Raw genomic sequence first — 24512 nt, 5'->3', positions numbered from 1 at the left:
ACCAAGGCCACCACGTAGCTGGCTCACATTGCTGTTATTAAACACCCCAGCAAGAGCAATTTAAGGAAGAAAGTATTTGTATTGGCTCACGGTTGAAGGATACAGTCCATCATGGTGGGAATGTCATAAGAGATATTAGTCACATTGTGTCCACAGGTAGGAAACAGAATACTAGCACTCCAAACACTTTCTCCGTTTTAGTCTAGGATCCCAATTCACAGAATCTAGAGAACCCCTTACAGGGGTACCTGGAGGATTGCCTCTTAGGTGAATATAGAGCTGGCAGTTTGACAACTAATGTTAGCTGTTAGGGGCTCCAAGTAATTCTAAAACAAAGCACATAGCCGCTCTACCACCCACACTGCCTGTCCTCCTGATGACACCCTGCATGCTACAGCAAGGAGGAAGCACCCCTTTGTGTCCATGGACCATGGTGGTTCCCAGAGTTGTCCTATCAATTCACAGAAGGGCGACTCTTTTTCTGTGGGATGGACAGAGTCTCACCTAGGTTTCATTTTTCCCTGTAAGAGTCAGTGTAGGCCACCCTCTGCTTGCCCTGGTGAGGTTGGATAATTCTAAAATAAATCCCACAGCACAAAACAAATACCAGAACTCTAAAGCCAAGGAACATTTAATTTATTCATAATTAATCCCCTGAGCCCTGGGCTATAGGAGTACAAACTAGGAAAAACCACTGCCAGGGGATTTTGCCTTATAACTAATAACGCTGGGAAAGTTATAGTATCCTGTACTTGATCCTCAAATGGGCCAGACCCTTGTAGGATTCTATCCATAGCAAGAAAAGCTACATAAGGACAACTAACACCTGGCCGGAAAGACTGTGTTATAGTTAAGAGAAATGGCTACTCTCTCAGCAGCACCTGCTAGGCACCTCCAAAGGCACCAGGCATGCAAGAGTCCTGCAAACATGCATGCAGACCAAGCCCTCATACACATAAAATAACAAATAAAAATGTAACAATTGATATCAAAATTCTAAAAGTCCACCTTGGGGACTCAGAAATATTAGCATGCCCTGATAAGTTCTCTCATCCCCATCTTCCTCCTTCATCCTTTGTAGTCATGATAATGAATGTGGTCTTGAAATTATGTTCATAGCTACCATTCAGGGAAATATGTCCATCATCTGTAAGGGGAAAACTAAGCAGCACGGTAGATAGGACTATCTACTATAGATTCCCAATTTGTAAACTCCTTTCCCAGAGGACATGTATATGGAAGGAACTGGCCAATTCCCAGCTTGAGCACTAACCCTGTTAGTATTCTAGCTACATGACCATTAAAGTGGAAGTTGTTTGTTATATGTGTCTAGCAGAAGGAACCAAAAACCAACTGGCTTCCTGGAAACAGTTGAAGATGGAGGCTCTATGTGATCAATCACAGGCCTAGCCTGGCTGTGCAGTGTGACTAATGGTACACACAGGGCATCAAAGACAGAAGGAGAAAAACCAGGACTTCCAGATAAAACCAAATGCAATGTTTCACTTGAATGTCAAGATGGCTACCCTCCTGAACTTTGTCAATCAAGGTCACTGCTATCCAATTGCATTGTTGAAGACTGAGGAGTTCAGGGAAGCTTCACATAGGGTCTAGATAAGCAAAACTCGTGAAGGAAAAGAACTCTGTTAAGGAGGGCAAAACCAAAGCCATAACCTGGCTAGTGGCAAAGACTCCTAATCTTAGCACTGAGGCTGAGGCATGAGGACAGAAGTTCAAAGCCAGCCTGGGCTACGGAATGTAACCTTGTCTCAAAAGAGTAAGAACCAAACCAAGATTGAGGTCGTCTTCGTTGGTCTGTTTCTATTAGATACATTCTGGGTCCTGGATGGTTTGATATACAAAACTGGAAGCAGGAAGCCTGGGATTCCAGTCTTTCATCAGGCAGGGCTATCCATCACCTCACCTGTAGTCTATGTTTTCGCATTTCTACACTTCGCTCTAAATATAAAAACCTGTAATTCTGTAAAGCCACATTAGCCTTCCCGAGAACCTTCTTTTATTTCTCCTTGTGTGATTCATCCCTTTTATTTTTGTGGTGCTGAGGATTGAACACAGGGCCTCATGCAGGCTCAGCAAATAGTTTACCATCGAGATGCCTCTCCAGTCCTGTATCACCTTACTCAGGGAGGCTGTTCAAGACTGTATAGCTGATTGGGCCCAGAGAACAGCAGATTGAAATATCAACTCTGCCCATTTGATGTGCACGTAATCCCCTGAGCAAGGCAAGCACTTATTCCAGCCCTTACAGGCACAGGTGTGGGTGCCCCACATTAATCCTGTAGGGCCCACAGTAGTCCCAGCCCAGGCCAGCCCGGCTCCAAACACAAACCATGTGCAATGACTAGCATGTCACAAGGCGCTTTCTCCACGTCCAAACTGGCAGTCTTTGATGCACTGAGGTCCTGGAAACATCTGCAGTTTTGTGCCTCTCCCTGTCTCCATTCCCACAATGCTCCCTGTGCCTGCCTGGATCACAGAAAGGTCGCAGGCTCCATCTGGCTACCCTGTTCCCTCCACTCTCTCCCTCATCGCTCTCATCCCCCCTAAGGAGTTTCTGCCCATTTTGTCATTTCCACCTGTTCTGACAGGTTCCCCTGCCTGACCTCAAGATAGCCCTTGGGGACATTAATCATATAACAGCCGGAGCCGTGAAAGAAACAAGGGTTTGGCTGGATACTGTTACCGTCCCTGTCACCCACTAATCATGTCTCATGACTCGGAAGGGCTTAATCAGACGCCCTGCCCTCTCATTAATCATCCCAGGCTCACTCAAACTTCACAGAGAGATTAAAGTTTAGTCTCACTGGCTCCCCAGGCCTTCTCCCACCTCACCCTCCTCTAAAAGTTTCAGCAGGGGGAGGTCTCAGGTTCCTCCCGCTTTGCCAACTGTCAGGGTGACTGCAAGGGTCTGATGCCTACCAACTGCACTTATCTTGGGCAGAGGACACCCCACGGCGCTGCACACATACACTTCTCTCCCCTGCAACCGTCGTCCCGCAGTTCAGGGACACAAAGCTCAACCCGGAACGAAATGGGGAGTTTGTGGACTATAGACCTACTCAGATCTGCGGAGTCAAATAGAGCCTTCAACAATCTCTTAAACACCTCAAAGAACTAAGGAAAAGAATGTTCATGTTTTGTCAACAGCAAGAGAAGTTAAGCAAAATATTTGTAACCAGCTTCTTCAAGTGGGTGTCTGTGGCACAGGATGCTGAATAGTGGTTCCCTGGCAGCGAGAGCCCTCCCCACTCAGACAGTGCCAGCAAGCCACATTACCCTCACTATGCTGAAAGGAGAGCTTCCAGGGAGTCAAAAATAGCCCGCATCCTTTACACATTTGTGATAGACCAAAATAAAACGATGGAAAGGACACTCCAGAAATGCATGAGAGCAGAATGCATTGCTGATTCCTTCTTTTCCTGGTTTGGTATCCCTCGAGGCTTCAAAAGCTGGGGAAGCAGGGGCCAGGCAGAACCTGCAGCGGAGGCCTTCCTCTCTTCCACTGTTGGTTTGCACTCACTCGGGGTGCTGTTGACTCACGGAGTGCTGTACGATTATGGGCAACAAGGATAATATTTGCCCTCAGAGCCAGGAGAGAACAAATATTTTATCAACATCTACATCATCTCTCATCAGGCAGGAGAGGAGGAGCCCCATGCTCAGCAGTACAAGCATACGCTAGCTGACAGGGAGCTGCCTGGGGAATCTACCTGTATCAACTTGACCTAACAGAACCTGGGGCTATGTTATTGCAACAGCTCTCCCTGAAGGTCCAAAACGCCTGTGTCCACGCAAGCCCTGCCCACCATCGCCCCTATCCCATAATAATCACCAGCGTCCTCTCCTGATACCTCGTTCATTTCCCGAAACAAGAACTCCACTTGGGGCTTGGGAGGGTGGGGGATTTCTGTGGATATTTTGGGGGGCGATGAGGGCTTGCCCTGTTGTTGTGTTTGTTTCCATTCACCAATCCTCCACCACTAGCCCAGAAATGACAGTAGGTGGAAACACTATCTTTCATTACACAAAGTATAAATAGTGTAATCTATCAGCGCTGTCAATCACGATGATTGATTACACGCTGTCATAGAGAAGAGTGACATATTAGGAAAGTTTTGTTAACAATGCCTATTGCTAGTCAGCCTGCCACCGAGGCTGGTGATTAATGTGTTGTCAGCCTGTAATCCCACACCCTTGGCTAATGAGGCAGGGATTTATCATCTTTACAGAGTGGCAGATGTCAGGGAGGAAGGAATCCAAGTGCTGGAAACAATATACTTTTTCTTACTAGGCCTGACAACTCTGACAGGCCGAGAAAAACACCACAAAGCAGCTTTGTATAGGCAGCAACCTAAAAGAGGAACTTTTCATTTGGCATCTTAGCTTTAAATACTGCTGTAAACCAACTGGCCTTCATGGCCTTCATGGCTTTGGGGCGGGGCGGGGTGGGGGGCAATAAGAGGAGGACACAGTGAGGAGCACTGTGAACTTTGTACCTCATCCTGACAGCCTGACACCTGGGGGCAGGCTACCATGGTGAGCGGGCCTGGCGGGCGGCCTTCTTTGGGAGACAGGCTTGCAGTACCTTTTCACTTTTACCTGTGAACTTGTGCTTGAGAAAGCATGGAGGAGGGCAGATAGGGGTGGCTGGAGTGGGCAGCCAGCTTCCCCTCATCTCCTCCTGCTGGCTTTTACCTGAGACAAGGAGCTGTGGCTAGAAACACTTCCCTTCCTTTTGGGGGCAGGAAGCAGGACGAGGAGAAGGGGGAGGGCTTCTCATTGGCCAAGAAGAACAACGTGGCAGAAAGGGAATATTTCTAAATGTGAGTCTCATCACATCTTCCTTCCTTTGAGGCATTTCAGATTGGACTTCCCTCACTCCCTTCATTGTCCTTCTTCCATCCCAGAGTCTCTCTCTTTCACGGGAGACAAAGACTAGCGGCTCTCCAAGTCCAACAACATTCAAGCGGAGAGAAGAGAGAACCTTCCAGAGGCCCTTCTAAGAAATGCTTACTCTGCTTCCCAAACCCTCCTGTTAATTCGAACAACTGAGAAGAGCCCCCTAGGCACATCCTGAATTGTCTAAGACAGTCCAGGATGCTCCTTCGTGTTTCAACTCGACCCAGATATCTACCTCATCCCAAACACTGAGTGTATCCTACCTGCCGTGGAGATGTTCAGACTTTCCAGACAACATCAGAGACACTTGTAACTAGAAAGTCCCAGTGCTGCCACCCCCACCCTTCTGTCCCCTGTAGCAAGCCAAAGGGGAGAGGCCCACGTCCGTCTTCCAGTTTGGAAACTTCATCCCGGAGCAGGGCCAAAACGTCATGTGTTGCTTATTCTCATGTCAGTTTCCTAGGAAGGGGGCAAATCTTAAGTGGCAACATTCTGACAGATGTAATCCTTTTTCAAACACATACCTCCACTAATGTACACAAATTCGAAGCAAAATGAAAAGAGGTGGGGGGAGACAGCAACTGAGGAGAAACACTCTGCCTCCTGTCAACAGCACCCTAGCGCCCTCAGGCTAGAACACACAGCAGAGCCTTGAGTAATTTAATATCCACAGGCAGCACTCTGCCATTAAAACCGCGCCAGGGGCTCTGCGGCAGGGCCACACCCGGTACAGTGAGAGATGACTTTAGCAGCCAGGAAACCACAGGCCCAGAAGGAAATAAGGGGTCACACCCAGGCCTTGTGGGTCTTCCCCACCCCTCAGGTGATGAAGGCTGCCAACCTGGGGGAAAACGCTTCCCCAGGAAAGGCCTGAGGTCAGGGGCTGGGCAGTGGGAGGCTCTAGGTTGAAGTGCCTGCCCTCCCTTCCCAGGCTCTTTGTGGGGATCAGTGCAAGAAGCAAGCTGAACCCTGATGTTAATCAGGGCCGCAATGAGTGAAGGGTGATGAGGGCCGGCGCCGGCTCCACTCTGCCTGTCCAGGCTGTCCGGGCCTCAGATCTCTCCTGGTGATAAACTCGAAAGCTGTACAGCCACCCTCAGGCCTTGCCCTACGGTCCCCAGGCACTCACAGAGCGGACGGACACACGGACCCTCCACCCCAGCCTCGTAGCAGAAGCCAGAGTGCTCTGCAAGGCTCCCCCAGACTCCCTACTCTCCTCTGCAAGGAGGCAGAGCCCCGTCTGGCCTTCCTGCCACCAGCTTCTCCCCCCTCTCCCCTGCACTCCTTCTTGCAGCTTTCATTAGCTCCCTCAGCCGGCAATTTCCACCCGTCTGACGACAGATTAGAAGTGGGATTCAAAAGGAAAGTCACTTGACCTCCCATAATGTGCTTCTCTTAATTACATTAAAGATTTTCAAATGTGGGCACACTGGGTTTGACAGGTGAGGTTTTAATCAACTTCAGGTGGCTACATTTAAGTGCTCCCTGGACTGGAGCCGCAGCACTCACTGGCTGCACCTAGGCTATCCAACGTGGTTCTAATTTAAATGACTAATTTTGACACGATCAAAAGATGAGCCCCCAACTAGGGGCCTCTGCCCACATTGGTGGGGGGTTCTAAATTAGGATTGATGCAGCAGGCTGAAATATGGGTACAGTTTCTTTTTATGGTGGGGGGGCCAAGTAAATAGCATCGATCCTTTGTATATGTCTGCATATAATTACAGTAAGGTTTTCCTGTGTGTTAAATTATACTAACTCTTCAAAAGTGGGTACCTAATGTCGTTTCTAAAGCTGTGTTATTATTTTGGTCAGAAGTTGTTTACACAAAACAAACTTGATTTACTAAACTCTGACATGTTTGCACAACTGCATAGAATTTATGTTTCAAGCCCAAAGCTTGCCTTGCATGTGGACTTTCTTGATTCTGACTTGGTGGGCTGCAGCTTGAATGTTTAGGTGTGACAGCTTCCTCGACAACCCAGGCTTTTTAGCCAATTCACGTAGTTCATTTTTTTCTCTCCCCAAATACTTTAGTCATTTAGGAAGTGGGCATTGCGTATCTAGTGTGGTGGAGACACTTCACTGGGCAAAGAGGGTGGACCCATGTGGGGGAGGGAGATGTGCAGGCCCTGTCTTAAGGCCCTTAAGAGATGAAGTGAACACGTGAGCAGAGTCGCTCACACAGACCCTTTACATTGCGGGCCAATGGGGCTAAGAAAGAGATGTGTGCTGCTTTAGGGACCCACAGCAGAGCTGAGATCTGCTCTCGGAGGAGGCTACTGCCCCATAGAAGGTACTGTAGCCTGCAGCAGGAGAAAGACGGGGGAGCTGGGCTCTAAGAGAAAGTATTTCAAGAGTTTTAGGCAGAGAAAAAGCATTTGTGAGGGCCCCTGGTGGGGTGGGGAATATATCCAGGGCCTCCAAAGGTAAGTGGATGGGTGCCAGGGATAAAAATGGATGGCTTGCAGCTGGACAGTAGGTGACAGGGCCAGGCCAGATACCCAAGGGTGACACAGAACGCATAAGGGGTCGACTAAAAATGACGACTTTGCCTATGCAAGAGCTGAAGCAGGAGGATGCCATGGTTTTTCATATTTGGGAAAGAGCTACTTTCTGAAAGAGGCAAAGGAGGCCATGGGGCATTCATTCAAAGGTGATGGAAGTGGGCTGGTTCAGAAACTTCATAATGACCCAGAGCTTAACCAAAGACACCCATGAAGTGGTTTGAACATGTGGAGTGACGGCCCAGAATAGATTAGGTGGCTTGCAGTAAAGGTGAGCAGAGAAGTTGGTATGCTGTTGGGATTGACCGGTCAACCCATACTTGTGGCTTACGCAGCTGACTGGGTGCCAGAGCCAGCCGCGGACAGCCCAGGGTTTATGAAGGCAGGGGAGATGTGAGCATGAGGGGCTTTGGGACATGTGAGACTTGTCAAGGACTAGGGTCAAGTCCATCACAGAGCTCGGGGGACTTGTTGAATTTACGTGGCTGTGCCTGAAATCCTGGATGTGAAGGAGACCCCCAACAGGGACAGCACAATGGAGGAAATGGGTGCTCAACTTGTTCTGGAGATGCATCAGCATTCACTGGCTGTGGAATCTGACCCAGGCCAGTTCAGAGAAGGTGGCTGGAAAAGTACATGTGTCCTAAGGGCCAAGGAAAGAGAATGCCCAGAGAAGGCAAGGCCAGGCCTGAGATGTCAGCTACTGAGGAGGCCAAGGAAGACAGGCTTGCATGGGCAGCAGAGAGAGTTCAAGGTCAAGATAGGCAACTTAGTGAGACTCGGTCTTAAAAATAAATCCCCCCAAACAAAAGCAAAACGGACAAAAGAGGGCTGGGCTACAGATAAGCAGTTCAGTTTGTTTCTAAAAAGTATGAGGCATGATATTCAGTCCCCAGAGGTACTTCCCCCACCCCCAGGAAGAAGACAGGGTGAGCAACAGTTTCCAGTGGCGCTAAATGGCTGGGAGAGGCACCAGAAGCCCGTTAGGGATAGCAGTGGGGAAGTGGCAGGGAATTATTCTAACCCCAGAGAAGACAGGCCCAAATCCACAGGAATGCAGACTGGAGAGAAGCTAGTGAAACAGAAGGTAGAGAATCAGACATCATGGGAAGAGACACAGCTTTCGTCCAACACTAAACAGGATAGAAGATTCTGGAGGGGCCTCTGGGCAGAGCCATGGCTGACTACAAACCTTAGCTCCTCTGAGTCTGAATTGTGAGGGGAGAGGCAGGCTCTGCAATCTAAAGAAGAAAATGACCGTCTCCTGTAAGAAACTGATGACATCCATCAGATGGGTGGAGGACCATGCCTTAAACAGGAGGGAGGCTTCACTGCTAGGCCTGTGTGTTGTACAACAAGGAGATTTCTCCTGGGGATGGACTGAACATTTATTTTATCAGCAGAACAAAAGGTGCAAACAAGAATGGGGTCTTTTTTGTGGATGCTTCTAAGGGCATCAAATTGAGTTGGATTAACGAGGGGAGAAACAGATAGTCATGTTACTCTGCCTGGAACCTAGGAGATGGGTTTGAGGGCTCCCCCAACACCGCCATGCTCCTGGAGCTATGGGCATTCAGGGAGTAAAGATTACAGCCATGGTGGATGGTAAACCCGTGTTCTAAGGACCAGGAGAGGGTATCTTTTCTCTCCTTTTAGGATTGGGTCCATGTGGTCAAAAAGGAGGTAAAATGGAGAAAGAACATGACTGTGTGTCTTTCAGCACTGGGAGAAATAAGATAATCACAATTTACACAGGGGTTAGTCAGGGAAGACTTCTTGGAGGAGGCAGCACCTGAGTTGTGTGGTGGGTCAAGTGAGACTTGGACAAGAGCCCAGCAAAGGAGAAGCTACGGAGGTCCATTCCCCACGCCACTGTTTACATCTGTCTTGCCAACAATACTTCACAGAAGAAAGATAAGAAAACAGGGAAAATAAAAAGAAAATACCATTGACTGCAATAGCACTGAGCTGATTTGGGTGAGCGTGTCCCCCCACAGGCTCACATAGTTGAATACTTAAGTTGGTAGAATTTAGGAAGGATTAGGAGGTGTGGGCCCCAGGGAGGAAGTATGTCACTGGGGGTGGACTTCAGGTTTCAATAGCCCATGCTCTTCCCACTCAGCATTCTCTTAGTCCTACTTGCAATTCACCTCCCTCCTGCTTGTAGATAAGAATTTAAGCTCCCAGCTACTGCTCTAATGACATACCATGTTGTCCTGTTCCCCAGCAAGGTCACCTTGGGCTCTGATCCTCTGAAATGTAAACTTCCAAATTAAACATTTCCTTTGGTAAGTTGCCTTGGTCCTGCCGTCTTATCATAGCAATTTCGAAAACTAAGACAAGCACAATAAATGTGGTAACTGTCATCTGACTTGACTTCCCTCCTTGTGTATTGGCAGGTCTGTATACATGTGCATGCACACACATGCTCACATGTACACACTGTATGCAGGCATCCAGATGGGACATGGAACCGAGTATACTAGGCTGGTGTTTGCTAGATAATTTTCCTCTTTGGTTATTAAGAGTAATTTCCATTACGTTCATTCACAATTGGGAATAAAATCCCAACATCAGAGATAGCTACATCTAGTCAGTACATGGGTAGGGCCTGGGGACATACTCCGGTGACTTCCTCATGACAGATGTAGTGATGGACTGGATGGCTAGGGTCAGAGGACTATTACTATAGCCTGGCTTTCCAGGCTGCAAGCAAGCCCTCTTCTGACCCTGAGAGCCAGAGGGAAGTGAGGACTGAGATGAGCAATCTGACCGGGCTACCTTTGCTTTGGCTAAAACCTTCCTGTGCTTTAAACACCACAGTAGTTTGCCTTCTAGTACTGATACCAGCACTGCTCTTAAAATAGAGACTCCATGATTTAGGCTTACATTCTAAAAAGAATCTTTTCTCCCAAGGGAAGAGATATCCAAACATAAGATGCCAGTAGCAACTATAGATAACACAAAATTTTATATAGAGAAACTTAAAAAAAGCTATAGCCTTCAGTGGTGGCACACACCTATAATCCCAGCATCTGGGAGACTGAAACAGGAAGTTTGCCATGAGTTTGAAGCTAGCCTAAGCTACACAGTAAATACCAAGTCAGCCTGGGCTACAGAGAGAGACCATTTCAATGAAAGGAACACAAGCAAACACAAACGTTTATGATATGTTATAATGCCGGCAGTCACACTAGCAACAATCCCATGTATCAGAAAGGAAATGGTCCTCTGATTACAGAAAATTCTGGAGCACCAGAAGCCAATCCTCTCTGAAACCAAGGGCAGACGTGGAGGACAAACCTTGAATGGATCAGACTTAAATGGAACTTTGAAAGACAATGCAGAGGCTTAGTTTGGTGGTGTATTCTTGAAATTCTAGTGCTTGAAAGGGTGAGGCAGGAGGATCACTCTAAATTTGATGATAGCTGCCTAGAGAGCTGTGTGTTAAAGGGCAGTAGCCGGGTATCCTACAGGCCTGGTAAGGCACAGGGGAGGGGCCGTTCCTTCCCTAGTGCTGAAGGACCAGTAGAGACTTGATAACTGAGGCAAGAGAATTACAATGGAAGGAGGCCCATCTCTCCATTCTCCTAGGGCCGTGGAAACTAGCACTATGGGTCAGCAGAGATCCATGGAGTGATTCCAAGGCATTCTAGAACAAAGGAAGACAAGCGTGGGCCCAACCCTCAAAGGATCAGAAGCCGTGAATTGAACCGCATATGTCATAGCAAGTGGAGTATGCTCTACCCAATAAAAACAGCTCAGTATCTCAGGTTGGGGCCTCACTGTGGTCCATGGTCCTGCAGCATAAAACCAAGGCAACAATTGTGAGAAATGTAAACTCTCAAGCCCCACCCATGACCTAATCAATCAGCTGTGCAGGACTGGGGGCTGGAGACCTCTTTGACCAATCCCTGCAAGCTTTGGTTTGATAACCCCTGCTATAAACCCAGCGATTTAGCCATACCCGGAAGGGGTGAGCCAGCTTATGAGAGGCACCTGATTCACCAGGTACTGGCCTCTGCCCCAGCATCCCCTTGCCAGCATCCTAGAAGCCAGGAAGCTGAGAGACACTTTCAAAAGATCAATGCCTGAAATAAGCCCTCTGAAGCCCTCGCTTCGTCCGGGCAGAAATGGCTGTTCTGGGACTCCAGGGGGATATTTTAGAATGATGGACACTCTGTTACCAGCAGCCTCTGCCTCTGAGGACTCCCTCCTCACTCTGGCAGAAGAATGGACATGATCAGGATTCTGAGATTGCTAACACCGCTGGGAGATGATGTATTTCTGCTAATGGCACCTTCTGTCGCTTGCGAGAAGCGGCTCCAGCTTCCTCCTGTCCCGCAGAGAATCTGGCAGTCTCCAGAAGATGTAAGAGAAACCTGAGGACATTTGGAAGATGCACTGCCCAGGAAGGGTGTTTTCAATTTGATTTACCTCACCTCCTACAAGGGAAGGATAGTTAGTACCACGCTGCATCAGGAGCCCAGCACGAACCAGGAGTGAGCCTGGGGGAGAGTAAATAACCATTGTCAAGCATAGGAAGGGCAGTCACAAGGAAGCTTGTGACTGGCTCTTCCAAAGACACATTAACTGAAAATTAGCCTAAGTGGAGAGGGAGGGATGTGGCTAGAAATGAGGAAATGACATCAGCATGTTTTATGGTTAGAGACCAATAGGGGTTTCCATCCATGGCCTGAAGATCAAATCATTGAGAAATCCACTCTCTGGTTGCCTTTGACAGGCAGTAGTGATGGTGATTATCTGCAAGATAACATCCAGGATATGGAAGAAAACATCTGGGATGCTCAAGTCCTTCTGCTAGAATGTACCATTTTAAGCCAGAATACATTTTAGATGGCAAGCTTGCTAGCACTCACTCACAGGTGCTGGTAGTAGGGAAAACAAGGATTCCTAATGGAAGCTGACTCAACGTGAGAAGGTCTGACTGTTCCACACTGCATTTGTTTCCACAAAGTTGGATGCTTCCAACAACAGAGCCATTCTCTTGTAGTTCTGGAGACCAGAGATCTGAAATCAAGAGCGTGGCAGTTCAGAGGTTCTGGGAGGCAATCTCTCTTCGCCTCCTCCAGCTATCAGAGGTTCTGGCACGTTTGGGATTGGAGCCTCACAGCTTCAGTCTGCCTGTCTTGGGGCTCTCCTTCTTTGTGTCTATGGATTTGTCATGGAATTTGGGGCCTACCCTGGTCTATGAGGATTTCATCTTGGATTCCATAATTACATGGTATGTTTAAATACTTGTGAGAAATAGAATCACATTCATAGTTTCCAGGTTGGTGTATTTTGGGGAGGGGATGCTATTTATACTGTTACAATCATTTGCCAATGAACTGGGAGTATGGGATACATTAGTGGAAGAAAACGTAATACAAGCTCTGCCTGTACAGATCTCCCAATAAATTCTAGCAGATGAGAGAGAAGACTTAATAAGGGTAATTAATAAATGAAGTTTCTTAAAAAGTGGTAAGTTCTGAGAATAAAAAGAACATGTAGAGCCAGGTACAAGACTCATAGCCACTGATGTGATTTACAGTTTGTAAAGTTTATAGCATGGATCACAGTGGGTCAAGCTCATTGAGAAGGTAAGATTTTAGCAGAGACCTAGCCAAATAAGGGAATTGGCTGGAAGGTAGGATGCAGGCTGGTGGGGGATAAAGGGCATTGATAGTCTTAACCAACCCTATGAACTACAGTACCAACCTGTCAGGCAAGATATTTAAACTTGTGCAACAGTGGCAGGACTGTTCTGGGGCAAGCAATAGCTCTCTGAATCGATCTAATGCCCACGCCACAGGAAGAAAACTATGCCTGGTACTTTAAGACTAGCCAAAACCACAAGGCTAGGGAAATCAAGGGCCCTAGGGGAAACTTATTACCATTGTTTAGCTAAGCTGACATAGCATCAAATTGCTTTCTAAATATCTCTGTTTATACTATAAACAAATGGCTTCCTCTACTTTAATCAGAAAAAGCTCTCTTTACAGTGAATAGTGGTAGACACAGAGATTCATGGCTACTCCAGGTGCTTCGAACAACTGTGCATGAATACTCAGTCATAAACAACACATTTATGCTACCCTTAGTGAGAAGAAGAACAAAAAATATGTAAGAGCTGGAAGATAAGGAGAAAGACTGTTAAATGCCATGTTTTAGATGTGACACAACCATTGGACTCATGAATCCTTAGCAGCTTTGTTTACCTAAAGTGGGCCTGCCTTAAGACAAGTCCTATCAATAGTCAGTCATAAATTAGAGGGATAACAGGGTCCTACAGCTCCCCGCTGAACTACTGACGACTGATAGATTCTTGGAAAGGGGGCTTCACCATCATCAGTTGAACACCATTTGGTGAGCCCCCAGTTCCAATGGATAGTTCCAAACCCATGGTTATACAGACAGTCCAAACTAAATTCAATGAAATGATATAAAAAGAACTTGAAAATGGGAAAGGTATTTGTGCAGAGGAGGGGTGTTGACATGGGTAGGACGTGGATAGGAGAGTTTATAGGAACCTAAGTCTACAGCTAACTTGGTACTTAGTTGTAACACTCCATTTCCCTTTAAAGATTGGAAGCAAGAAAAAACAATGTTCCCCATGTTGAAATTCTACGTTGTCTCGTGAAATGGTGGCACATAAGAGTCATGATTCTAAGCTGTAGACTAAGACACTAAAATGAAGTATGTAACATACAGTTGTAATGTAGAGAATTAAACTGTTTCTGCAACTAATATGATTATTTTATTGTAAAGAGCAAATCTCAAATTATATAAGCTTTCCTAGAAATGAGTTTAACAATGTCACAAGAAACAATTATATTTATATAAACTAATAATGCATAATCAGAAACTCATATATAAAACAACACCATTTACTGTGCTACAAAATACATAAGTACTTACAAACAAAGGCTAACAGAGCTTGATCAAGGTTTGTGTTATGAAAACTATAAATAAAGCCAGCACACCTTTAATCCCAGCACTCGGGAAGCAGAGGCAGGCGGATCTCTGTGAGTTCGAGGCTGGGCTGGACCGACAGCCTCGAAAACAATACAGAGAAACCCTGTCTCGTAAAAACCAAAAAAAAAAAAAAAAAAGAAAACTATAAATAAAACAGATGAGAAAAATTTTACATGACTAAAGTGACTGGAGAAGGTAACTTACACTGATGGACTCAGAGTCACATAGGTGTTAATTCTCCCCTAACTTGCCATACATTCAGTATAATCCCTCCCAAATTCCATCAAAAAGTACAGAAGTCAATAAGCTGATATGAAAATGTACAGAGAAAGCAAGGGAACTATCCAAACAACTTTGCCAACAAACTGCAAAATCAGAGGTTGTATCCTATCAAAATGCATGGCATAGAAGTTAAGCAACATGTTTTGATGAAGGGATCCATGTCATACAGCAGGACAGAGGGTTTGAAGGCAGATGCCTCTCACATAAGCCAACTAATGGTTCATAAATGTGTAAAAGTAAATGGAGATGTAATAACTCTTCAAACAAAGGAACCTGAAATAATTTGATATCCAAGTGAAAAACTATTAAGAACCCTATATTACTACAAACTGACCTACATCAAGTACATATGTACAATGTGTACTGTATACAAGTGGGAACTAAAAACAGACTTAAATGCAAAGGTTAGAACTATGGAATTTTGGGGGGAAATACTAAAAAACAGAACAAAAACAAGAGACCAAACTTTTGTGCTCATGTGTTAACCAAGATTTCCTAGAAAAGAATAATAAAAGTTGATTACAGAAAAGAATTATAAATTGGACATTTTTAGAATCCAAGTGATTCTTCTTTGAAGGGCATTGTTAATAAACATTAACAGGTAAGTCACAGATCGGGATGAAATATTTTAAAAGCAAGTATTTGAGAATTGACTTATATCTAGATTTCATAATGATATCTCAAACTCAATATAAGGAAACCATCAGCTCAATTTTTGAAATTGGCACAGGATTTCAGCATATTTTTAGCAAAGGAGACGGGTGATTGTAGATGATCACTTGAAAGGATGTTTGACATCATCATGCATTAAGGCAAATTTTACCTGCAATGAGATATTACCAACACACCTATCAGAACATCAAAATATTAAAATAAAAACCAGTAACATATTGATGAAGTTATGGAAAATAGGCATCATGATTGGAATTTTCACATTTTGCTGGAAGCAATGAAAAATGGTATAGCCACTGGTGGTAGTGCACACCTTTAATCCCAGTACTCAGGATGCAGAGGAGGCAGATCTCTCTGTGTCTGAGGCCAGCTGGTCTATAGAATGAGTTCTAGGACAGCCAGGGGTACACAGGGAAACCCTGTCTTGAAAAGCAAAAGCAAAAGAAAAATGGTACAGTCACCCATAGCAGGAAACATGCACTCTTAATGAAACTCAGTCCCACCTCCAGGTAATTAACCCAGAGAGATGTAAACATGCTGGCATATAGTTTCATGTTCACTTAAGGACTTGACACAACCATTTAAGCAGTTTAATGAAATCACGGAAGTCTATGAACAACCCAGAAGGCCCTTACCTTACGAATGGACAAGCAGATATAATCATACAGTGAAATCATATGTTTTGATAGTGAAAGCTTTATTGCTAAAACAAAAGTAAATAAAAAAATTAGCGTTGAACAAGTCGAAAGGAAGGAAGAAAGAAAGAAGAAAGGAAGAAAGAACCCAAAGGGTTGGTGGGAGAGGGGAGACAAAATACAGATAGATGCAACAGCATAAGCCATAGGAATGGTGTCAGGGAAAGAAAAGCCAATTTGAATTCCAAACAGTATCCAAGAGGCTAAGGCTGAATTGGCATTGTGGAGGACATGAGGATGACAAAAGGACAGGCGCTCATTTGTGGGGATAACAGTATTTCTTTATCATGATTACTATGGTAATTATCATATCTTACACATTAAGCCCGGCTCATGAAACTGTATGCTAAAAGGGTAAGTTATTATGCAAATTGATTACTAGAATACAAATGATGTGAATTGTTTACCAACATGTAAATATTTACTGTATGTCTTTTTTATTTTCTATTGCTGTGCCAAAACATCGTGGCCAAAGCAACTTATAAAATAAAGCATTTAATTTGGGGTGTATAAATTCCATGCTGGCAGCAAGCAGGCATGGCAGTAGATCAGTGAGTGATTACATTTTGCCCCAGGAGTGGGACTGGCAATGGCATGAGTCTCTAGGAACCTCAAAGCCACACCTTCTTTAACAAGGCCACACCTCCCAGTCCTTCCCAAACATTTCCACGAACTGGGAACCAAATATTCAAACGTATGTGCCTATCATTCCACATTGTCTAGATTATTCCTTAAATTGTCTTTGATCAATCGTGTCTACTTTAACCTTGGCACTACCTGGAAAGAGATCATCTATGAACAAGCCAGTGGAAGGGTGCTGGCTCTGTCCTCCCAGGTATGGGTAAGATGCAGGGAGTGGTGGGAGCCTGTTAGATGTAAAACACAGAATGATTTAAACACCGGCATGCATCATTTTTACATCACAAAGAGCTTCTAAAAGGAGCTGTAGGCATGGGAATATTGCATTTATTTAAAGGTTCTGAATGCTTACTCGTGATTTCAGAACTTATCTCATAGACCTGGATTTATCTTCAGACTGGCACCAGACCATGTACAACTCTGAGCAGTACTGACACAGACAATTTCCTGGAATGATGATGTAATATGTATTTTCAAAACTAAAAGTAAGCAATGATGAACAACTAACATAATGTATAATATAAAATATGGAATTTCTATTCAATTCATTTATTCCTCAGCAGTGTTCCTGAGCCATAAGAGGGTATTAAAAAGTAATATGTAAAACAGAATCCTGTCTTTATTTCATATACATATATATTTCACATATAATTATAGCAGTTGATATATTAAAATATTTCTAAATAGGTTTATTATATCTAAGTTTTCTTCTTTTTGTATTTATTTTCTAGCTTATCTATTAAATACAAGTTTAGGGAAAGGGTCTCTGTTTTATAAATAGAAGGAAATATTTGGTTTTTCTTTATCTCAGAGGTCAAAGACCTATTCTTATATGTATTGGCTCATGCTTGTAATCTCAGCTCTATGAAGGTTCACACAAATAGTTTGCTATGAGTTCCAGCCTGGTCCCCACAGAGAATTCCAGGGAAGTCTAGACTAAAATCTGAGACCATGCCTAGAATCAGATATCCTTAGTTCCTGTCACATCAGTAGAGTTCCAAGGGGACCAAATCCTAGACTCCATGTTCTATAAAGACCTACTTATAGTTAACATATATCTACCACATTTCTCTATGATAAGAGATACTACAGAAATCATAGAAAATATTGAGGGATGTGTACTTTGGTCATAAAGACCTCTGAGAATTTGCAGGTTTAAGGGAAGGAGAAAACAGAGGACCCAAACTGGCTCTACAGGACTAGGAGATTAAAGGTGAATAATCACTGCCAGTGTCATTCTGGAGATGATGTGGGGATGTCATCAGAACATGGCCCAGCAGAGCAAAAGAATCAGGTGGGGACTTAGAGCTCCCCAGGTCACTGTGGTGACAATGCAGGCATATATCTCGGGGGCTCTTTAGAACCTGCCAATGACTCTGAGCGTGACAGTCAGGACTAGTACATGAGAGGAAGAAAGGAAGCCAGTTTGCAAGGGTGTGGTACAAGGTGAATGTAAGAGAGGAGTGAGGCTGGTAAGGTCATGAAGAAAGGGAGAGTATGACCAAGACCTAGATGCATGAAGAGGAGGTAAGACAGGGAGAAGCATGGCCAACGCAGGGGTGGTGACAGCTTTACTCAGACTTTCCTTTTCCTTGAAGGAACTAATTGTCCAGGGAAAGAAACAGGTGATAGTATTGTATTGCCTGTCTCCAACACAATACACAGAAGCTGGCCTGAGTTTGTCTGGAGGGAATGCTGCTGACTGGAGGAGGTCAGATAGAGGCATGATAGGAGGGTCGTGGTTTGGGCTGTGACAAAGGCACACTAACCTCTCAGCTCAAGGTACCCTAAGGATCTCCTAAGTATTCATAGAGAGAAGAGAGGCCAAAATTCCAAAAAACTTCATTAGAATACACAAGTGAATGAGTATATAATAGTGGGTTAATGGCATTTGACATAAAATAAGAAGCATAACTTGGAAGAAACCCTTTTCTTCTCATGACTTGCAGTTACTTACTAAGAGGACATGTGTCCCAATCTGTTCCCTCATTCATGACAGGCAGTGATACCTGTATTTATTCTCCCATGTGGATTTTCTACTATCCTTTCTGTTTGTCCCCAAATATACCAACAAGAAACAAACAAACAAACAAAAACCCTACTTTGCCGAAACATGGAATAGCATGGTCTAGTATTGACAGTATCTGTCAATTATTGCATGTTGCTGTGTGGCCTTCAAACATTTAACATCTACCATAGCATTCTTGGGAGCCTGGGCACACTGTTTGGGAATTGCAGGGATGTGGGAATAGAGATAGATATTGGACATGAGCCCCTTAAGATGGAGAGAAGGTGTGTCTTTAAGTGTCAGAAGCCTTTTCTGACCATAAACACTGGCCATCAGGATCCAAGAGTCAGAGAGCTGGGTTGGACAGCTTGCATGCCGCATCTCTTTGTAAACTCAGTAGCAAGTTTGGGATTGCCAGTTCTAACCACCCTAGTTTACCTGTAGGGTGTGAAAGTCCTCAACAAATTTGTCCCATGATTCATTAACTAGGGGAAATTATCGAAGTGAACATTAGCTAAACATTGACCAAGGTCACCCTTTAACACTCAGGGAAAAGAGACCTTTGGTAGCCTGCATTCAGTCAACCTGTGCCACAGGCCTCAGAAATGCCAACATTGCACTCCTGTAAGAAACCTCAGATTTCTTGGCTCTGGGCCGAGGTAGGCCAAAGGTGTGTCAGCAGTGAGAGGTAAAATCTGAGGACAAATGAAATTAGGAAGGAAAGAAATTAGAAGGGAAGAATGAATGCTGGGATATAATCATTAGTGTTGTAGCAAGTGAAGGTGACTTCCTCTGTGTCATGCTTATCTGTCATGACTCAGTCCACAATACTCACAAAATATCAAAGTTCTCAGCTCCAAGTCATCCTACCTTCTCTATGTTCCTTCAGCATAAGGCATGCAAAGGGAACTTGCCAAAATGCAGGGTTGTGGTCAAAGGAGTGGATCTTCATGAAGAAGGAGAAATTGGACTTGAGGTCATCCCAGAAAGTGTAAAACTCTGGGTTTGATCCTCAGAATACCATAAATTAGGTTTGACCATCCATGCGTGTAATCCCAGAAGTTATGAGTTGGAGGCAGCAGGACCAGAAGTTCAAGTTCATCTTGGCCAGTTTGTGGTGCATGAGACCCTGTCTCACTGAAAGAAGCTTCTGCAAAACTTATCCTGCATGCAAACATTGTATATGCATATGCAAACATTTGCACATGGAATGTTTCTTTAATGAAACAGTATAAGGTTGGCATAAAGGTATGAGCATGGCCATGAGCTCCCTGGTGATGCAGGGAGGGATCATACCTTGCTTGTATCATTTTCTGGTGTTCCCGGTCTTCCTTTTGATCATGCAATGACTCCAGTCAGGAAGCTCTTCTTTCTGACCCAAATAGCTCTCTTTTCTCTTAATAAGATGCAACATGCTAGATTTAGAGCCTATCTAATTTAAGATGACCTCCTCTTCTATCTCCTAACTCAGTTACACTTGCAAAACCCCTTATTCCAAATCAAATAAGGTCACATTCTGAGGTTTAAGGAGGGCATGATTATTGCTTATATGTGGCTAGTGTTTTGTGGATTTATTAAAGCTTGCCTGAGGATTCAGAAAGCAAAGTCAGGCACTAGCCATAGAAGCCAGGCACATGCCTTTAATCCCAGTAGCTAGAAGCTAGCTGGTGGTGGTATACACCATTAATCTTAGGACTCAGGATTAAGAGGTAGATGGATCTCTGTGAGACCAAGGCCACACTGATCTACACAAGACTGATCTAGTACTAAAGAGAAAGAGCTCACACAAAGATGATCTCTGGGATCACACACCTTTAATACTACAATAGGGAGATACACAAGACAGGAGCAAGGTCTCAGTACCAGGCATTAATTCTCCAGCAATATTGAGGATAGGAAGACACTGAAGTCTCAAGATTTTCCAGGCACATTGAAGAGAGGTTACAGTCTGAGGCTTGGTAGAGCCAGAATCACCTTTCCTATTGAGGTAGAGTAAAAGCTAGTGACCAGCTGCTTTACTTTTCTGATCTTCAGCTTGAAGCTTGAACCCCAGTATCTGTCTCTGGATTTTTTTTATTTACCATGTTATAGTGTTTTGTTTCTTTGGGTTGACACACGGAAGTGAGATAGCCAAAAGTTTATTTACTCACACATGCAATGCCAAATGTCAAAGAACTGGCACCTTTGTGGGGAAAGGATGGGTCTTCATACGCAGACGGTGCATGACCGGCAACAAGGACATGTCTCAAAGAAATAACATCAGTAACATTAGACCATTATCCACTTACAATGAGAACAAACAAGTCTTTGCCACCTGTTTTCCACATTGAAGGCCCAAGAAAATCTTGCTAAAAAATAAGAGAAAAATGAGAGAGAGTTGGGCAAATGTTAGATTCTTCCAGATTCTTCTAGTGATCAGCCATGAATTATGAGTGACAGTGGGTTTCCTGGCAGGGGCAGGGCATGAAGCTTGGCATTGCTTAATAAGAAAAATGTGGGAATTACAAGGTAAAGTGATCAGAATTTAAAAAGGCTTCTGACACTGGCATCCCCTGGAGATTGCATCAAACAAGGTGTAGCCTCTGGGGGTAGCGGGTAAGGGGCCTAAACATGCCAGCTAACATCTACGTTCAGTCATTGCTGTCTAAAGGCAGGACATGAACGCTCAGCACACACACAATTCTATTTAATCCTCACCACACACCTCTAGGAAAGAGGCGCTATGATCAGCACTCCCTGATGCCCTGGGGATTGGTACAAGCTGATTAACCACGATCCTTAGTTTATAAGTGGTCATGACAGAACTTAATTGTAGGTCTCTGTCCCACCCAAGGCCATGGTTCTTAACCTCCCCTTTCTTCTGCCTCTCTCTTTTCCAAAAATTAAATACAGCAAAATAAAACACAAAATATCCTATCTTTGCCACCATTGTAATTCTGTAATTCAGTAGTGGCAAGTGCGTTTACCCTATTGTTCAATCCCCCCCCCCCATTGTCTTCTTCTAAAATTGTAATGCTGTATCTGTGAAGCAAATCATCAGTTTCTTCTCCCCTTCAACTTTGAAGCCTCCATTCTCCTCTTTGTCACTATGATTTTGACTATCCTATGTCACTCTAGAAAGGAGATTCATAGCACATCTGTCATTCTGTGACTGTTTGGTTGCACACGGCACATCTTCTGAGCTCAACAATCTTCAAGTTTTTGTCAAAATATCCTTTCCTTCAAATACTGAACGATGTTTCAAGGAGTGTCTATACCATGCTTTAGTCATCTTCTCATCTGTCAGTGGACACTAGGATTGCTGCCACCTTTGGATGACTATGAAAATGTGGCTGTGAACATGGGTACACAGAAATTCCCCACTCGTCCCCATTTTTACCAGGTTGGTGTGTCCAGAAGTGGAATTTCTGTCTCATATAGTAACCCTATGTTAAACTTTTGTTTCCTTTCTGCCAAGTTTTGCATTCCAACGGTGCACAGGCGTTCCAATTTCTCCACATCCTTTTTTGATTGGGCTACTCTGATGCCCTTCAGCCACATCACAATGACATGGGCTGCTAAATAAACCATTTCTGCCCACAGCAAACCTACCCAAAGGGACCTTCTTCTCGTCAGCTGTCCACAAACCAAGCAACATGGTATTAGTGCTTAGGAAAAGACACCCGCTCTCTAAACCAGGAAGGCATTCCAGGCAATCATGCCTGGGTCCTCACTGCTTAGACAGACCACCCTAAATCCTCCGATATCCCCCAGTATCCAGACAAACATCTGAGAATACCCCCCAGGTGTCTCATGACCTCCCCTGTCCCCGAGTTCTCAGTTTATTTTTTGTTACCCACACCCTGAGAGACTACATTGAAAAGCTGTGTCAATTGCTTCTTTGTCTGAAGGAAGGGCATTTATCATTTGCTGTTCTAAATCTGAAAACATCATAACCAAGCTGTGGGCGTTGGCTCACATTACACTCTGTAATTTCAGTTAGCGAGTTAATGGGAAAGACGCATTAACATTCTGTTTGTGGTTTAAAATACATATTTACACAGTTTGACTTTTCATATCCCAAACTTATAATTTATCCATCATTACATTCCCTATTCTCTACTCTTAAACATTAACTGCCCTCATTGAGGTGATGAAAGATGGGGAGGCGGGCAAGGGTGGTTTTCACAGACACAAAGCCGATTGGCTCAAAGCGGAGGGGAGAACCCAATCCAGTGGTTGAAAAAGAAAGGACTCTGGCCGGGAGCGCTGAGCTAATGGGTTTATGCGGAATTGTTGCCTCCAAACAAAACAGACATGGGTGAGAGGGCGGGAACCTTGTGTTAACACCACCGTTCCATGTTTGGAACCACAACCGACTACATGGGCCCACGGTTCCGACACCCACAGCAACGTGGCTGCTAAGAATTCCAGGAATCCAAGACACTTCCTACTTGATTTTCCTACTTCTTTTACTATAAAGTCTAAAATTTTACAAACATATTTAACATTTCCAACTCATTCTTTCTGTGTATGTATGCATCTTTACATGTGTGTTGGTTCACAAGTAAATATAGAAGCCACAGGATAATCTCAGATGTGTTCCTCTGGTACTGTCTACCTTTGTTTTTTATTTCATGTGTTTATTTGACACAGAGTCACTCACTGGTCTGGAACTCACCAAGTAGGCTGTGCCAGCACAGCCCAGAGCTCGGATTATAGTCACATATCATCAAGTCCATCACCTAAATTCCAGGGATTGAACTCACTTTCTAATACTTGCAAGGCAAGCATGTTACCAACTGGTCCATCTACCCAGCACCTCCTCTCCACCTCCCCCTTACATTTCATTTCCTTGTCCTGTTTCCATATTTGAGAAAGCAGTATGGGAATTCCTGCACAGTAGAAAGAATGCAGGCTGTGCAGTCAGACAGACCTGGGTTCAGATCCCAGTTCCACCACTCAGCAGCTGTGGGTAAGTCTTGAAATTTTCATCTGTAATAGGATGTAGACAAATACCACTCTCTGAGTACCAGTGCACAATGTTCATTGTATCTCCTAAGATTCCCTCTAAGTCCGTATTAAGCATGACTGAGGAAGTGTCTTTTCACCTACTGCCTCTGTGTCTTACTGCTCCGAGGAACGAACACTAGACGTTTGGGACATTTTGAATCACTCACAGGGGCATGGAGGAGCATTGTACTCTACAGGGGCAAGGAGGAGCACTGTATTCTGAACCTTCATTGAGAAGAACTGGGCAAGCTATTGTTGAGAAAGAGAACCAAGGATGGAGAATGGATCTCACCAGAATCGACTGACTAAGACAGGGAATAGGTCCATCAGAACCAACAGACTCACAGGCAGGAAATAGCTGAGCATCAGGCCCTAGAATGTGGGAAGGAAGAAGAGGTGAAGGAGTATATTTTTAAGATGATGGAAGAATGTTTTTATTGACAGATGACCAATCATTCTGGAAAGGTTTACATAAGCTTGCCAATGATGGGTCCACAGGGCATCTACAAAACAAGTAATTAAGAAGCAAAGTGTATGCCTACCAGTCACTTCCCCCCTTTAGGATTGAGCCTCCCCCTGCCTGGCTTTCCATTCAGATATTATGTTTTGGGTTCTAACTCCTATGACTTTCCCTTGGGACCTTACTGCTTATTAAATTCCTACCCTCAAATCTCCAGATACAGTTCTTCTAAGGAGCAGTTAAATTCTAATGGCGTCCCTCCTGAATTCAAGGTACAAAGCTCTTCAAAGAACAGAGAGCTCCTTTAGGGGGAGAATGTTCCTTGCTCCTACAGCCACCGCTTCCTGTTCCAGGGACAG

The 24512-nt window shown here is 44.5% G+C and overlaps 1 protein-coding gene across 3 annotated transcripts in view; it reads right to left on the bottom strand.

Moving 5' to 3' along the window:
- Positions 1-24512, bottom strand: part of Lrmda (leucine rich melanocyte differentiation associated) — a 990353-nt gene that overhangs the window by 351737 nt on the left and 614104 nt on the right. The gene's annotated exons all lie outside the window — the stretch shown is intronic.

Source organism: Mesocricetus auratus, unplaced genomic scaffold (genome assembly GCF_017639785.1).
Source record: "Mesocricetus auratus isolate SY011 unplaced genomic scaffold, BCM_Maur_2.0 Super-Scaffold_100053, whole genome shotgun sequence".
Taxonomy (NCBI): domain Eukaryota; kingdom Metazoa; phylum Chordata; class Mammalia; order Rodentia; family Cricetidae; genus Mesocricetus; species Mesocricetus auratus.
Note: the sequence above shows the minus strand (reverse complement) of the source record. Positions and strands in the feature narration are given on the sequence as shown.